We start from the raw sequence: 6350 nt of genomic DNA, 5'->3' as shown, positions 1-6350 counted from the left end.
TACTTTATATTTTGATAAGTTAGCTACAACATGATTTCATTAATAAATAAATAATAAAGTTAAGATTTGCAGATATTCTCTTTTGGCCACAAGTAATGCTGCCATGTCTCAAGTGCTCTTACCAAAGCATAGAGTTCTTTGTTGTAAGTGGGATAGTTCAAGGTCGCTCCACTTAACTTCTCACTGAAATACGCAATAGGTCTCCGATCCTGCATCAAAACAACACCTATTCCTATTCCAGATGCAACACATTCTATTTCAAATGCTTTCGTAAAGTCAGGTAAAGCCAAAACAGGTGCAGAACATAATTTGTCTTTCAAAAAAAAACAAAAGCCAACTCTTGTTCCTCCCCCCATCTAAACCCAATTGACTTTTTAGCAACTTCATTCAAGGGCGCAGCTATTGTGCTGAAATCTTTCACAAAGCACCTGTAAAAACTAGCTAACCCATGAAAACTACTTACTTTACTTACCGATTTGGGTGTAGGCCAATCCCGGATGGCCTTAACTTTCTCCCCATCCATCTCAATACCTTGTGCAGTTACAACATAGCCAAGAAACACAATTTTCTCCATGCAAAAGGCACACTTTTTAAGATTAGCATTCAATTTCTCACTACGCAACACACTAAGTACATTACGCAAATGATCAAGATGCTCAGTTAAGTTCTTGCTATATATCAAAATGTCATCAAAATACACAACCACAAACTTACCTATGAATGCACGCAACACATGATTCATTAAACACATAAACATACTAGGTGCATTTGTAAGTCCAAACGGCATCACTAACCATTCATACAAACCATGGTTAGTCTTAAATGTTGTTTTCCACTCATCACCTTCTTTCATCCTAATTTGATGGTACCCGCTTTTCAAGTCAATTTTAGAGAAAATACAGGATCCATGTAACTCATCTAACATGTCATCAAGCTTAGGAATGGGATGTCTATACTTTACCGTTATGTTGTTGATGGCTCGGCAATCAACAAACATCCTCCATGTTCCATCCTTCTTTGGCACAAGTAGCACGGGTACAACACACGGGCTCATACTCTCACGAATGTAGCCTTTTTCCATCAGCTCATCAACTTGCCTTTGAAGCTCCTTCGTCTCCTCGGGATTGCTTCTATAAGCTGGTCGGTTAGGAATTGAAGCTCCGGGTATGAAATCAATATGATGCTCTATCCCCCTCAATGGTGGTAATCCGTTAGGAGTATTGTCGGGAAACACATCATCAAACTCCTGCAACAAAGAAATAGCAACACTAGGCACAATATGATCAAGATCATTAGTATTAAAGTAAGCCTCTTTGTACACAAGTAAAATCATTGGCTTGTTTGTGAAAAATACAGATCTGACCTCACCCTCTCTAGCATAAAAATTGGGTTGTTTCTTTAGTTTTTCCACACAATCCTCATCACACTAACTGACTTTCTTCACTCATCTTGTCTTACCTCCACTCTCGGCCAGATTTGGGTGTTTTTGAGGTGTGGTCAAATGGTTTGATTTGTTTGGAGTGTTGGCCGAATATTTGCTTGTGTTTGGATGGGTGGCCGAATGGGTTGTGGTGGTTTGGGTTCTAGCCGAATCTGATGTTCTTCTCTCCCCTTGTTCCTCACCTTGATTTTCTCTCCCCATCGCCTCATGCTCACTTTTTAGCTTTATTTGATCATCATACACCTGTTTGGGTGCAAGAGGTACAAGAGTGATGGTTTTACCATCTTTTACAATGGTATACCTATTTTTAACCCCATCATGAATTGCTTTCCTATCATATTGCCATGGTCTCCCCAACAAGATGTGACTTGCTTGCATTGGTACCACGTCGCATAGAACTTCATCAACATATTTCCCAATAAAAAATGGAACCACAACCTGTTTAGTCACTTTTACTTCACCATTATCATTCAGCCATTGCAATCTATATGGTTTAACATGTTGAGCAGTACACAAATTTAGTTTACTAACAAGGGTGGCACTACAAACATTAACACAGCTTCCACTATCTATAATTAAACCACACACCTTGCTTTATACATAACAACATGTATGGAAGATGTTCTCCCTTTGTTCATTAGTATCATCTTCCTTGACCTGAACCTGAAGTGTTCGCCTTATAACCAAGGACTCCACAACCGGTAATGCTAACTCATCCCCATCACTATCCGCCAATGGTGGCATGCCTTCACAATCAGAACTGTCACTTTCAGATTCCACATCACCATTATCTCTAAACATCATGATTCTCTTGTTTGGAAACTCTAAAGCATAATGTCCATGTCCCTGACACCTGAAACATTTAACATCATGAGTACGTTTAGGTTGAGTTTCAGATTTACCATTGGCATCAGTAGGGACATCAACTTTAGACTTTGGTGGTTTAGTTCTAGAAGGACCAAAGGATCTTGCCCGGACAGTACCCTCTCTCTTTAGATTTGGCTTCCAAGATGATGATGAACCCGAATTAAACGCTGGCCGAGCATGCCCCTTCCTAAGTTGTCTCTCCACCTTCGTCACTATGTGAACCATGTCCTCTAGCTCCACATAGTGTTGTAGCTCAACCACATTAGCAATGTCCCGATTCAACCCATTAAGAAATCTAGCCATGGTGGCTTCTCTATCCTCAACAACATTAGCCCGAATCATTGCTATCTCCATCTCTTTGTGATATTCATCTACTGTCTTATAACCTTGATTCAGACCTTGGAGCTTTAAATATAAGTCTCTGTAATAGTAGTTTGGCACAAATCCTCTCCTCATTAAGACTTTCATCTCCCCCCAATTCTGAACGGGTCGCTCGCCATTCCTCCTCCTATTGATCACAATCTGATCCCACCAAATTAATGCATACTCCGTAAACTCAATTATCACCAATTTCACCTTTTTTTGTTCAGAATAGCTATGGCAATCAAAAATCCAATCCACCTTTTTCTCCCACTCCAAATAAGCGTCGGGATCGTTTTTACCTTGAAAGCTAGGAATTTTCAGTTTAATGGTGTCCAAGTCCCCATCCATATCTTCATAAGTGCTCATGCCATGGAAATTCACATTACTCCTAGCCCTGTATGGTCCAGACCTGATTCCTTGGCCAGCTGATGCAAAATCATAGTCATCTTCACCCACATCTGCGTTTTCATCAACAAACTCTTCAAAATCAGATCTGACATTCCGTGCCGCCATACGGACCGTATTTCCCCGGCGATCAGCCCCACTATTCTGTTGCTTTATCGAATTCACCTCATCTTTTAGATCCTTGTACGTCCTAGACAATAACTTAAGTTGCTGGCCTATGGATCGTAATTGGAAAGCTACGTCAACGTTTTATGTCGTTGATTCGTTGTTTTTAGACATTCTTTAAATCTGCAAAATTTGGTCAGTAGCACAAATATATCCTCACACCTCTCGTGTATCACACAAAACAAAAATCAAGGCTTTTCACTCTATTAAGCTCTCTACGCCTTTTACCTCACAACTTGCTTTCTTTTGGTTCTTTAGGAACTGAAAACAAATCAAAGTCAGTAGCTTTTGCGACACACTCTAATTATAATTTTTAGACTCAAGAATCAAAAAAATATACTGAAAACAAAGCAAAACGAAACTACGATTACGATTTTGAGAGTAGCAATGTAAATTCGTGCGAATTGTGGACAAAACGAAGACACGAAATAAAACAAAAGCGAATATTAGCAAAAACAATTACTTGACTCCTAGATAACCCAAATATAAGAGAAATTAAAAGATTTAGACAAATCTAAATAGTATAGATCATGTTCTCAAACTTGACGCAAATCTATCCTATTACGTAATTTTTTCGTAACAAAATTGAAACCCAGACCAAACGATCTCCAAATGACCTCAAATTCAATATTTAGTAATAAAATACTATGAAAGCACCAAAAATCAATTTATAGGTCGTTCTCTTATGTCTAGGTACCCAAACCCCTTGTATGATCAGTTTGCGGTAGAATTGAACCTCCAATTAAAACCTTCAGAAATGGATATCAAAATAATCCCAAATTTAATGTGGTGTGATCGCATACCCAGTACTTGGAATATGAAGTTTCAATAGATTCCAAGGTGTTTTACCTAGGGTTCACTAAGAGTAGTGTTTATGCGGCAGAATTGAAACTCGAATTCAAACCTCAAACAAATAATATCAGAATAAGCCCAACTTTGATATATCATGTGATCCCACCCCCAATAGACTGAATATGAAGTTTAAATTGATTCCGAGGTGGTTTGCTTATGGTTCACCAAGATTTGTGTTTCTACGGTAAAAATTGAATGATCCTTCAAATTTCAACTAATAACTCTTTTCTCTATTTCTTTCTGTTTTTTTTTTCTTTTTAATAAATTGATATGATTAGAGATAGTAACTAAATGAAATATAAATTATTATTTTTTTGCTTAGATGACGCAGACTCAAAAAACAAAAAGATGGACGCAAACACTGAAAAACTTAAGGGAATACTAAAGAAAAAAAAAAACGAAAATAACAGAATGATATGACCTTGTTTCGGAGCCTAGCTCTGATGCGAACCTCGTGATCACGTGGTCACGCAACCCACAATCAAGATTGAGATCTGATCCCGGAAAGCCGAAATAGGTTTGATATGAGTGTGACACAATGGAAACCTGCCCCAAGACACCAACACTATTGGAATGAGTGGAATGACGCCACGAAGCCAATTAATCTTCGATAAGTCAAATTCAATTCGTTCAAGAATTGAAGAATGCAAGAATCACTCTCACACATTAAAACTGAAAAATTCATAATAATAATCTTCAAAGCTCTGAAATTTTGGCCTACATAAGTTTAAATAGTTCTAGAAAAGTTAACCCTAATGGACCCCTTATGTGGACTTATATGAGGTCCACTCAAAACTGGCCCAAAACCCTAAACTGAAAAGCCCATAACTTAATCCAAACAAGCCTTGGATCCTAGCTTAAAACAAAGTATTAATTAAGCCCAAACAAGCCTTGGGCTGTAGCTAACAAAATAAAATAAAGCCCCTAATATTAAATCCATGTTCTGCCATGAGAAGAAGAGAATGAACACTAAAATAGTACAGAATTGATTGAAGGCTTATTTATAGCCTTCCATGCAGCCCCTTAATCCTAGAAACAAAAGGAAAAGGTAGCCACAATGTTGTTTCCAAGTTGTAGTAGGATTCTTTTGTTTCCTTTGCTATGCTCATCTCATGGCCCAAATAAGGTTGTATTGGACCCCTCTTGCACATGGATAAGATGTACTAGGATCTCCTCTTGATACTCCAATGGACCTTCCAATTCTAACTTGGTGGAAACCTTCAAAACCAATGCATTCAATGCGTCTTTCAATGTCTTTGTCTTGGACCGAGTCATTGGTCCATTTGGAACATGTAATGGGTCCTTGCTGGTATTTCTGGGCTGGTCCACATCATGTAATGCAAAATGTTGTTCTTTAGGAATGGTATATGTAAACTATGAAGATAAAATACAGTTTATTAAGGATGGTCTGAGTAAGGAGTCTTTAGATAATCTTCTATTAACTCTTGAGACGCACCCTAGTGGAGATGTGCATTGTGCAATTCATGATTTATGGCCACAATTCCATAAAGAACATGCTTGATATAGTCTTAGAAATCTAACTAAAAAAGACTTTGTTTGCTAGTTTTTAAGAAAACTAGATGGGAAGCTTATCCCTGACCCATAGAGGACGTTTAAGTTGTTCTTGGACGTAAAACCAAGGGAATATGTAAGTCAGAATCACAACTACTTGTACATACACATGTTTTCAACTTGTACATACACATGTTTTTAAAAGGAGAGAGAGAGAAAGAGAGAGAGACTCCAGTTGGCTTACTTATATGTGGTATGATTGCATTTTCAATTTCTCATCTATAAGATCTTCTCTTCCTTCCCTTCATTTCTACTTAACCTACACATTCAACAGCTATCGAAGTGTGTAGAAATGACAGGTTCCTCAAGTCATCAAATAAGAAATATTTATGTTTTCGGTGGATCCAGTCCTGGAAAAGAAAAAGTGTTTTTAGAATCAACAAATCATCTTGGTCAGGTAGTAGCTGAGAGAAAGATTCATTTAGTGTATGAAAGAGGCAACCTCAGGTTAATGGGGAGTGTGTCAATAACTGCATTCTTAGGAGGCAGTCAAGTTTTAGGTATCGTTCCAAAAGCTTTAGATAAAAGGGACATCATTGGAAACACAGTTGGAGAGGAACTACAGGTCTCCACAATGTATGATCGACTGAATACAATTTTTAATCATATTGATGCCTTCATTGCCTTACGAGGTGATTTGGGTACTTTGGAAGAGATCTTTCATATTTTCTCTTGGGCCCAACTT

This window comes from Populus alba, chromosome 11 (genome assembly GCF_005239225.2).
Source record: "Populus alba chromosome 11, ASM523922v2, whole genome shotgun sequence".
In the NCBI taxonomy this organism is placed as follows: Eukaryota; Viridiplantae; Streptophyta; class Magnoliopsida; order Malpighiales; family Salicaceae; genus Populus; species Populus alba.
The sequence above is the reverse complement of the archived record's forward strand: the minus strand, read 5'-3'. Positions refer to the sequence as shown.